Source organism: Scyliorhinus torazame, chromosome 8 (genome assembly GCF_047496885.1).
Source record: "Scyliorhinus torazame isolate Kashiwa2021f chromosome 8, sScyTor2.1, whole genome shotgun sequence".
Classification (NCBI taxonomy): domain Eukaryota; kingdom Metazoa; phylum Chordata; class Chondrichthyes; order Carcharhiniformes; family Scyliorhinidae; genus Scyliorhinus; species Scyliorhinus torazame.
In genome coordinates, this window is record NC_092714.1 from 57,084,896 (window position 1) to 57,096,831 (window position 11,936).

Genomic DNA, 11,936 nt, shown 5'->3' on the forward strand with positions numbered 1-11,936 from the left:
TCAATTAAGGGGCAATTTAGCGTGGCCAATCCACTTACCCTGCACATCTTTCGGTTCTGGGGTGAGACCAACACAGACATGGGGAGAATATGCAAACTCCACACGGACAGTAACCCGGGGCCTCGGCGCTGTGATGCAACAGTTCTAACCACTGCACTACTGTGCCGCCCCAACTCTTACTCTTCTGAACTCCAGCAGATTCATAGCCTTTCTAACCCTTCCTCAATAACTCTGAACCAAAACTTCCCAAGCATGCAAATGCTTTCTGCAGATCAACTCCATTTCTTATTTCATCTGTGGTATTTGTAGCAGTGCCTGAGAGATTTATCCTCTATTCCTGGAAAGTCACTGAAAATCCAAGGAATTTAGAACTCCATTTACATCCATTATCTCAGGGATATAGTACTGTCATTCTCCTGGATCCCCATCCCAATTCTGTCAAACCACGGGATCACCTTGGAGCATCTTGCATACCACCTTACTGATTATCCTCATCTTTAAAGAGGGCAAAGGCTAAAAATGAATACATAGGTAAATACATATTTACTATCTGCAGAATAGAAAACTTGCTTTGTTTGTTTCAACAGCTTATTTCAGCTCTGCAACCTCTACCACCAAGGGCCAGAGCAGCAATGGCAGGAAAATATCATCCGTGTACCTCTTCAAGTCATACAGTCCTGGCTTTGACATGAACATCCTCGTTACTGGGTTACTATCACCATGGTGGGAGCTCTGACAACACAAGAGCTACAGTGGTTCAAGAAGACCCATCACCAGCACCTTCTCAGGAAAACCAAGTTATTTTTGGGAACCGGTGGGGTAATGAAGCACAAAGCTAAATTCTTTACATGACTGCTGAGGCAGAAAACCAACCTGATGAGGTAGACTTAGTAATCCAATGACTAAAGCAGTCAGTCCAGAGCATTGTTGACTGTCCAGCTCATTTGGAACTTGGAGGAATAGACCTCCCAGTGAGAATGGAGTTCTTCAAAGAGCAGGAGGCTCCTATGCAGTGGAAAACTCACTGGTGGGAGTAGGGAGTGCGGTCAAGTTGGTGAAATACTGTAGACCACAGGTGCCAGGAGTTCTCAACGGGGTGCAAAATGTACACAGCATGTAAAAACTGCTCAAGTATTATCAATAATTTTCACAGTAATTTCAGTGTTAATGTAAGCCTACTTGTGACAATAAAGATTATTATTATTGTTTTAATTCTCTGGACACCAGTTATATGCGACCCAGTACTTTCTACAGCACTCTTAATTTAAGTATGTGGGGGTAAATAGAATTCCAGCAAACAGAAACTTGCACAAGCGGAGGTTTCCGAGGAGCTTGGAGAGTTTTAAACAGAATGAAACGTTTCCCCCCACACCTCAGCTGCCCACTCGGCCGGTATGGTGCAGGCTGTGCCCATTACTTGGAGGTGACCAGGCGATGAATGGATGCAGCGGACCCGGGGAGCAGCTGCAGCGGGAGTGCGGTGAGCAGCAGCCTGGGGCGGGCACGGAGCGCGGCGTCGGCGATGTAGCAGTTTGGCTGTCAGCTGGCCGCGCGCTCCGTGCAGACAGCGGGGCCCGCGCCGGCTCCCAGTGTCTGGCTCGTTGGTCTAGGGGTATGATTCTCGCTTAGGGTGCGAGAGGTCCCGGGTTCAAATCCCGGACGAGCCCGCTCTTTTTTTTCTTCTTCAAACACCGGCTCCGCCCTTTTTTTTTCTTTCTTTAACTGGGTCGCCAAAACGGATCGGCAGACCAGAGAGAGAGAAAGAGAAAGAGCATTTGTCACCGGGCTGAAATAAATTACTTTTAAAAAAAATATATAAACGACTGTAAAAAAATAAAATGGGGCTCGTCCGGGATTTGAACCCGGGACCTCTCGCACCCGAAGCGAGAATCATACCCCTAGACCAACGAGCCAGCTGCCATTTTACTCCCTGGCAGCCGCTTTCTCTCCATCGGCGCCGGCCCCACTCCGCCTCCGCTCCCCGCGCCTCCTTCCTGCGCCGGCTGCAGCCGGAACCCCGAACTCGCCGCACCGCCCACCCTCCCCGGCGCCGCCCGGGGAACCGTGAGCGGCCAACCCGACCCCGCGGCGGGCAGCGCCGCAGGAGAAAGCGGCCCTTCCCGTTACCCTCCACCCCGTGACATCACAGAGTAATGCAACCGCGCGACGACATCGCCACCCAGCGGCAGCGTCCAGAGCTACCACACCCCGTGTCGCACCAGCACCGCCCAGCGGCAGCGCCGAGCAGTGCATGTTGTGGTCCAATCCACTGCACGACAGGTTTACAGGCTGGACCTTACCCCATCGTCACTCCAGCAGCAAAGCGCACATTTAATAGAACTGCTGCTTGCCAGATTCTCACCAGGCCCGCCGCCTCTGTAGAAGAGCCATATGGACTGTTTCTCTCTCTCCACCGGGCCAGATTTGCTGAGTTTATCCAGCATGTCCTGTTTTTACCCCCAATAGTCGATTGTTTCATTTGCATAGAATCAAATGTTCTGCTGTTATCTCCATTTATTTTATCAATGTACTTGAAAACGTAACCAACTTTAACCCATTTCCAATCTACCAGAACAAGATGCTGGAAATCTTCAGAAACCCTCCCCAGAAAATGCTGGAAATACTCAGCTGATCTGTGCACAGGGATAAAAAGTTTGCTTTTCGGGCCAAGCAAGGAACACTGACCTGAGTATTTCCAGCATTTTCTGTTTTTATTCCACTCTTTCAGCACCTCACTAGTGTCCGATGTCTCAACAACAATTTACATTTGTATACCACCTTTAACGTGGAAAACATAGCATGTCACAGAAGTGGGTGGCGGGCCAAAGAGCGGTATTAAGGGGCTGTGGCTAAAATCTTGGTCAAAGAGGTGAGTTTTAAGGCTATGTGCCAAGTGCTGGAAAGTGGGGTTAGTGTAGATTTAGTGTCGTTTTGTCAGTGCAGACTCTTTTTAAATTTTTAAAATTATTTTTCACATTTTCTCCCACATTTACATCCATCAACAATAAACAATAATCAGCAAGATATGTCAGTCCCCATAATAACAACGATCCCATCTACCCCCGACCCCCAAACCTCAACCCGCATGTTTACATAAACAAATGACAAAAAGGAATCAGGGATTACCCGTAGTCACCCTTAATGTTACACAGTTCCCCCCCAGTCGCCAGCTCCTCCCGTCCACTGCCTCTTGTAAAACTCCTCCTCCCAACCTCGGTTCCTTCCCCCCAACTTTCCACCCCGGCTAGACCACTCGGACCCTGTTCTGCCAGGCTCCGATGGCCGCAGCCCCTCCCCCCACCTCACTCCCATTCACTGGCTGGCTTAAACAGGCCAGCGTGGAGGCCCCCGCCCGGGTCCCTTTCCCACTTGCCCGGCCCTAGGAAAGCCCAAAGATCCCCTTTTAGCACACAAACCCCGCATATCCACCTACACCCCAAAGAACCCTCATTTCGAGTGAAAGTCCCGTCCCTTCCCTTGTCCAAATATATACCACATTGGCTCCTTTAGTCTCTACACCGCGCGCAGTGATACAAAAAAGAAGAAAATACAGTCATGAGGTTACATCGGCACATGGCCATTCCTCAATTCGTCAGTTCTGCCACAGTCCTTCTGCTTTCGCAAACTCCTCCGCTGCTTCCGCCGTTCCAAAATGAAAGTCCCTGAGCTTGTAAGTCACCCTCAGCTTCGCTGGATATACAATGCCGCACCGCACCTTGCTAATGTACAGTGCCCTCTTCACCCGGTTGAAGGCAGCCCGCCTCCTTGCCAGCTCCACCGTAAAGTCCTGGTATACACGTATACCAGCTCCAGCCCACTGCACCACCCGCTTCTGCTTGGCCCAGCTCAGGACCTTCTCCTTCACACTGTACCTACGGAAGCACAGAGTCACTGCCCTTGGCGGCTCACTCGCCTTTGGTACAGGCCTCCATGACCGATGAGCCCGATCCAGTTCATATCGGGAGGGATCCTCTCCCTCCCCCAATAGTTTTGCCAACATCGCGGCAAAGTACTCAGTCGGCTTCAGTCCTTCAACTCCTTCGGGCAGCCCCACAATCCTCAAATTCTGTCGCCTGGATCTGTTTTCCAGGTCTTCCATTTTTCCTCGCAGATCCCTGTTAGTATCCATCACCTTCCGCATCTCTTTCCCTATCGAGGCAAGTTGATCACCGTGCTGCAATAACGTCTCCTCCACTTCCTTCAGCGCCTCCCCTTGCTCTCGCACCTCCGCCACTGCGCTCGCCACCGCCGTCCTCACTGGGGAAACCGCCTCCTCCACCAGCACACTCAAAACCTCCCTCATCTCCTTCCTCACCGTCTCCATGCATTTCGCAATCGGCGCCAACTGCTTTTCAAATTCCGCAGCCATCACCTTAGTTATTTCTTCAGCCGTAAGCAGTGCGGCCTTCCCTGGTGCTCCAACCTCCATTTTCCTTGGTGACCCCGCGGTGACCTTTCCACTCCCCGACGGACCTTCAGCTGTTTTTTTTCCGACCGTTTTCTTGCTCACCCTCGACATTTTTCTTTGTTCTTTTTTTCCTCCTGTGTCTTCACTGTGCCTCCTCCGTGCCTTCTCCCTGCTTCTGCCGCCTCCGTGGACCCTGGGACCGGGCTTAAAGCACGGAAAATGCCATTGCCGAACGGGAGCCCTCCATTGTGCGGCTGCCTCCCGCCCGCCGTCACCGGAAGTTTTCCTGTCAGTGCAGACTCAATGGTCCAAAGGGCTTCTTCTGTACCGTATGACTGTGAAGAATATTGCAAGTGCAGAGGGAGCAGGGTTAAAGGGACGGACACAAGAGCGCAAGGCGTGGACTGTTGAAGGAACAGTTAACAATGGTAGGCGGCGAATGCCGGAGTCATAGGAATGCAGAAGTTCCAAGGCCTGTAGGGCTGGAGGACCTCATGGAGATGGAAAGAGTCATAACCTTGCAAAGATTAGAATATGAGGGTGAGAATTTTTAAGAGATTCGATATACCTGACCCCATATGCCACCAATTATATATATAAGGGAAAAGGAGGGCCAAGGATAGCTGCTTGGAGAATTCCAGAGTTAATGGTCACACTGAATTGGAAGGAGGACCTTGGAGGGGGTGACATTGTTAACTTTTAAAATTCATGTGCGTCTCGCTGGTTAGGCCAGCATTGATTGCCCATCCCAAGTTGCCCTTCAGATGGTGGTGGTGAACTGCCTTCTTAAACTGCTGCAGTCCCTGAGGTGTAGGTACACCCACTGTGCTGTTAGGGAGGGAGTTGCAGGATGTTGCCCCAGCGACAGTGAAGGAATGGTGATATATTTCCAAGTCAGAGTGGTAAGTGACTTGGAGGGGAACCTCCAGGTGGTGGGGTTCCCAGGTATCTGCTGCTCTTGTTCTATATGGTGGTGGTGGTGGGTTTGGAAGATGTTGCCTAAGGAACCTTGGTGAGTTACTGCAGTGCATCCTGTAGATGCTGCACAGGCTGCCACTGTTTGTTGGTGGTGGGGGGTTGAATGTTTGTGGAAGGGGGAGCAATCAAGTGGGCTGCTTTGCCCTGGATGGTGTCTAACTTCTTGAGTGTTGTTGGAGCTGCACTCATCCAGGCAAGTGGAGAGTATTCCATTGCACTCCTGACTTATGCCTTGTAGATGGTGTCAGGCTTTGGAGGGTCAGAAGGTGAGTTACTCGCCATAGGATCCCTAGCCTTTGACCTGCCCTGGCAGCCACAGTATTAATATGGCTAGTCCAATTCAGCTTCTGATCAATGGTAACCATCCAGGATGTTGATCGTGGAGGATTCAACGATGGTAATGCCATTGAATGTCAAGGGGTGTTGGTTAGATCCTCTCTTGTAGGAGATGGTCATTGCCAGGCACTTGTGTGGCACGAATGTAGCTTGCCATTTGTAAGCCCAAGCCTGGATATTGTCCAGGTCTTGCTGCATTTGGACATGAACTGCTTAATTATCTCAGAAGTCACAAATGGTGCTGAATATTGTGCAGTCATCCACAAACATCCCCACTTCTGACCTTAGGATAGCGCTCTAGTGTCCGTCCCCTTAACCCTGCTCCCTCTGCACTTGCAATATTCTTCACAGTCATACGGTACAGAAGAAGTCCTTTGGACCATTGAGTCTGCACTAACAAAACTACACTAAATCTACACTAACCCCACTTTCCAGCACTTGGCACATAGCCTTAAAACTCACCTCTTTGACCAAGATTTTAGGGAGGTCATTGATGAAGCAGCTGAAGATTGTTGGGACTAGGACACTACCCTGAGGAACATCTGCAGGGATGTCCTGGAGCTGAGATGATTGACTACCAACCACCACAACCATCTTCCTTTGTGCCAGGTATGACTCCAACCAGCGGAGAGTTTCCCCCCTGACTCCCATTGACCCTAGTTTAGCTAGGGCTCCATGATGCTTTACTGGGTCAAATGCTGCTTTGATGTCAAGGGCTGTCACTCTCCCCTCACTTCTGGCATTCAACTCTTTTGTCCATGTTTGAACCAAGGCCGTAATGAGGTCAGGAACTGAGTGACCCTGATGGAACCCAAACTGAGCGTCAGTGAGCAAGTTATTGCTGAGTAAGTGCCATGTGATAGCACAGTTGATGACTCCTTCCATCACTTTGCTGATGATGGAGAGTGGACTGATGGGGCGGTAATTGGCTGGGTTGGATTTGTCCTGTTTCTTGTGTACAGGACGCACCTGGGCAATTTTCCACATTGCTAGGTAGATGCCAGTGTTGTAGCTGTACTGGAACAGCTTGGCTAGGGATGCGGCAAGTTCTGAAGCACAAATCTTCAGTGCTATTGCTGGGGTATTGTCAGGGCCCATAGCCATTGCAGTATCCAGTGATTTCAGCCGTTTCTTGATATCACGTGGAGTGAATCGTATTGGTTGAAGACTGACATCTGTGATGCTGGGGACTCCAGAGGAAACTCGGCATTTCTGGCTGAAGATTGTTGCGAATGCCTCAGCCTTGTCTTTTGCACAGATGTGCTGGGCTCCTCCATCATTTAGGATGGGGATATTTGTAAAGCCTCCTCCTCCAGTGAGTAGTTTAATTCTCCATGACTATTCACGGCTGGATGTGGCAGGACTATCTGTGACAGGATGTGTCTGTGCGGAGTCTGCACATCCTCCCCGTGTGTTTCCTCCGGGTGCTCCGGTTTCCTCCCACAGTCCAAAGATGTGCAGGTTAGGTGGATTGGCCATGCTAAATTGCCCTTAGTGTCCAGAATTGCCCTTAGTGTTGGGTGTGTTACTGGGTTATGGGGATAGGGTGGAGGTGTTGACCTTGGGTAGGGTGCTCTTTCCAAGAGCCGGTGCAGACTCGATGTGCCGAATGGCCTCCTTCTGCACTGTAAATTCTATGAAAAATTCTATGCCTACAGAGCTTAGATGGGTTCATAGCGGAATTGCTTAGCTGTCTATTGCTGTTTATGCTGTTCGGCGCACAACTATAGCTTCACTATGTTGAACTCACTTTTAGGTATACCTGTTGTTGCTTTTGGCATGCTGTCCTGCACTCTTCATTGAAGCAGGTTTGGTGCTGTCATGGTCAGATGCATCTGCAGCAGGCAGACTGGTGAGGATAAGGTCAAGTATGTTTTTTCCTCTTGTTGGTTCCCTCACCACCTGCTGGAGTCCCAGTCTACCAACTTTGTCCTTTAGGCTCCGGCCAGCTCGGTCTGTGGTGGTACTACCGAGCCAGTCTTGGTTATGGACATTGAAGTCCTCCACCCAGAGCATATTATGTGCCCTTGCCACACTCAGTGCTTCCTCCAAGTGATGTTCAACATGGAGGAGTGCTGATTCATCAGCTGATGGTGGCTGGTACATAGTAATCAGCAGGAGATTTCCTAGCCTATGCTCAACCCGAAGCTATGAGACTTCATGGGGTCCAGTCGATGTTGAGAACCCCCAGGGCAACTCCTTCCCGACTGTATACCACTGTGCCATCACCTCTGCTGGGTCTGTCCTGCTGGTGAGACAGGACATACCCAGGAATGGTGATAGTGGGTCTGGGACATTGTCTGAAAGGTATGATTCTGTGAGTATGTCTATGTCAGGCTGTTGATTGACTATTCTGTGAGACAGCTTTCCCAACCTGGCACCAGTCCCCAGATGTTAGTAAGGAGGATTTTGCAGGGTCGACTGGGCTGAGTTTGCCGTTGTCATTTCCAGTGACTTGGTCGATGCTGGGTGGTCCATCTGGTTTCATTCCTTTTTTGTGTTTACTTAGCCATTGAATACAGCTGAATGGCCTGCTAGGCCATTTCAGACGGTAATTAAGAGTCAACCACATATGGGCTCACATATGGGTCAGGACTCACATATGGGCTCGATCAGGTAAGGATGGCAGATTTCTTTCCCAAAAGGACATTAGTGGACTGTGTCTGAGGCTGCAGTTTAAGTCAAAGAGGTTGTCATTGTGATTTTATTAGGGCAGTTTCAGCTCTCTGGCACCTGATTTGAACGATTCAAATATGGAATTTAGGGAAATAAGGACCTTGGCAAGTAGCAGATGTTGGAGAAGTGATGGTCTTCAAGGTTAGAACGATTAAGGGTATGATTTAAAAAAAAAAAATTTAGAGTACAGAATTTTTTTTCCAATTAAGGGGCAATTTAGCGTGGCCAATCCATCTACCCTGCACATCTTTGGGTTGTGGGAGCAAAACCCACGCAAACACGGGGAGAATGTGCAAACTCCACACGGACAGTGACCCAGAGCCAGGATCGAACCTGTGACCTCGCCGCCGCGAGGCAGCAGTGCTATCCACTACGCCACCGTGCTGCCCACGGGTATGATTTTTGAGGTTGGAAGAGGGACCCTGAGTAGAGTTAGCCATTTACAATGTTACTGTTAATGATTACCAATGCACCAAAACACATCTTCTTTAATTCTGTCCTCCATCTTTCCTAGAAGTCTGTTTAAAACTGTTTGCTCATTCATATTGAAGTTGTTGGATCTACTTAAGTTGTCATCATTTTGGGCACCTTAGTAACGACGACTTTATGTTCATTGGAGCCTCACTTGTAATTTGTTCAAGTTCTTGTTTCTTTTCTAACTTTTCTCTCGGACTATTGACTTTTTATTTGCAGCAATGCACCTTATTTCCCAGGATACTTCTTTGCACGTCTGACCATGATTTTTATTTCAACACGAGCACAAAATGATTAAGAATGGGTCATTTTACAACCTTCTAATTAGACAGCCCCTGGAGGTTGAGGATGAGTTGCTTGCACTCCAGTTCAATGGGTTCGGAGATGGTTGATAAGTCCAGTGTGTGATCTGCACACTCTGCCTCAGGTGGGGCAGGTTGAAGAGTTGGGTACATGAGGTGTTTGGAGGTTTTCTACTTCTTCTGATGTCTTGACTTCACCTCATTTCTGACCAAGCCTCCCAATATGTTTGGTACCTTCCCAAATAAGCTTTCTCCATTTTGGCTGATCACAAACCAGATGTCTCAGGAGTTGGCGCAGATGTTTAATTTCTTCGCAGATGCTTTGAGTACATCACTAAAGTGTCCCCCTGGGAGTTGAGTCTCCTGCCGCAACTGAGTTCCAACTGGAGCATTTACTTCAGGCGGCACAGTGGTTAGCACTGCTGCCTCACAGCACCAGGGACCCAGGTTCAATCCCGGCCTTGAGTGACTGTCTGTGTGGTTAGGTGGGGTTACGGGAATAGGGTGGAGGTATGGGCTTAAGTAGATGCTCTTTCCAAGTGCTGGTGCAGACTCGATGGGCCGAATGGCCTCCTTCTGCACTGAAAATTCTATGACTCTATGTGTGGAGTCTGCACGTTCTCCCTGTGCCTGTGTGGGTTTCTTCCAGGTGCACCGGTTTCCTCCCACAGTCCAAAGATGGGGTTAGGGGGGTTGGGTAGTGGAGTGGGTCTAGGTAGGGTTATTTTTCGGATGTACAGTGCAGATGCGATGGGCTGAATGGCCTCCTTGTGGCACTGTAGGGCGGCACGGTGGCACAGTGATTAGCACTGTTGCTTCACAGCGCCAGGGTCCCTGGTTCGATTCCCGCTTAGGTCACTGTCTGTGCGGAGTCTGCACGTCCTCCCCATGTCTGCGTGGGTTTCCCCCGGGTGCTCCGGTGTTCTCCCACAAGTCCCGAAAGACGTGCTGTTAGGTGAATTGGACATTCTGAATTCTCCCTCTGTGACCCGAACAGGTGCTGGAATGTGGCGACTAGGGGATTTTCACAGTAACTTCATTGCAGTGTTAATGGAAGTCTACTTGTGACAATAATAAAGATGATTATTATGATTATACTGTGGTGTCCGCCACACGAGCGACATGTCCCACCTTTTGCCATTGGCTTTTACAGCATTCACCCTGTTGCCACATGGTGGCGCTGTTATGCTGCAGTTGTAGTTTCCGTTCTTACCACTATGTGACACTGTGGTATTACATTTGTATCCGTCAGTAGGTGAGTTGTTGCAGTTATGGTTATAATACTTGATGGTAGTAAATGAGGAACCCCATCAAGGAAACATGGAGAGGAAAAGAATAGAAATACAACTTGAATTCCTGAAATATAGAAAGATGAAAGTATCCAAATATATTTAAATTAAAGACTTTTAAAAATTTGTTCTTGGGATGTGGGCGTTACTGGCTGGGTCGCATTTCTTGCCCACCCCTAATTACCCCTGAGTGGCTTGCTCGGCCATTTCAGTGAGCGGCAGTTAAGAGTGAAGTGCATTGCTGTGTGGATCTGCAGTCACATATAGGACAGACCAGGTAAGGATGGCAGATTTCCTTCCCCTGAAGGACATTAATGAACCTGATGGGTTTTTACAACAATCGGCAAAGGTTTCATGGTCATCATTAATTCCAGATTTTTATTAAATTCAAATTTGCCACGGTAGGACAAAGATCAGCAATAAACCGCCAAAAATAACCAACAACTTACATTCATTTAGCTTTTTATTAAACTTAGTAAAGAGCCCCAAGGCTCCTCACAGGATGATGACAAAACAAAGTGTGACAATGTGCTACATAAGGAGATATTAGGTCAGGTGACCAAAAGCTTGGCCAAAGGGGTAGGTTTTAAAGAGTTTCTTAAAGGAGGACAGTGAGGCGGAGAAGTTTAGGGAGGGTTTTCCAGAGCTGGGACCCAGGCAACACAGCCACCAAGAGTAGACCGTCGAGAATTGGGGATTCACGAAGGGTCAAAATTAGAGGAGCGCAGACATCGGGGAAGGAAATTTCAGACAGAGGGAAGGCCAAAGGTCATGGAGGGATTTGAAAACTAGGATGAGAGGACTGGGTTCAGTGGCTAATTGGGAATGGGGTTTGGAGTGGGGTTGGAAAACAATAGATTCAGTCTTCCCAATATTTAATTGGAGGGGATTTCTGCTCACCTTGTATTGGGCGTCAGATAAATCGATCGGATAATTTAGCAACAGTGGGGGGGTTGAGAGAGACTGTGTGGGGAGGGAGGTAGAGCTGGGTGTCGTCAGTGTCCATGTGAAACAACCACTGTGCCTTCAAGTGGTGTTATGGAGGGGCAGAGTGTTAATGAGAAATAGGAAGGGGCAAGGATAGACCCTTGGGGAACATCAGGGGAACGATGCGGGAGGGTGGAGAGAAGCCACTGCAAGGGATTCTCTTGCCATAATTAGTTAGAAATGATGGTGGGAACGGATTCACACAGCAGGAGAACAGGGTATGAAGGAGGATGGCGTGGTCAACCATGTCCATCAGGTTCAGGAGGATGAGGAGGTAATGTTTACCTTTATAGTAGTCACATAGGATGGCATTTGCGACTTTTATAAGAGCCTTTACAGGACACTGATTGAACAGATTGGAACTCCAGGAAAGAAAGGAATGGGTTTGGGAGGCAAAAACACGTTTGAGAATTTTGGAGAGGGAAGGGAGGTTAGAGACGGATTGCGAGACGGGTGGCGTGGTGGTTAGCACTGCTGCCTCATGGC

General features: G+C 49.0%; 2 non-coding genes across 2 annotated transcripts; one reads left to right on the forward strand and one right to left on the reverse strand.

The window, feature by feature from the left end:
• The first annotated feature begins 1,595 nt into the window (after nt 1-1,595).
• On the forward strand, nt 1,596-1,667 carry trnap-agg (transfer RNA proline (anticodon AGG)). Its single transcript has one exon. It is a non-coding gene; the product is annotated as a tRNA-Pro (tRNA).
• A 174-nt stretch (nt 1,668-1,841) lies between these two features.
• Nucleotides 1,842-1,913, reverse strand: trnap-cgg (transfer RNA proline (anticodon CGG)). Its single transcript has one exon. It is a non-coding gene; the product is annotated as a tRNA-Pro (tRNA).
• Between the last annotated feature and the right edge of the window lie 10,023 nt (nt 1,914-11,936).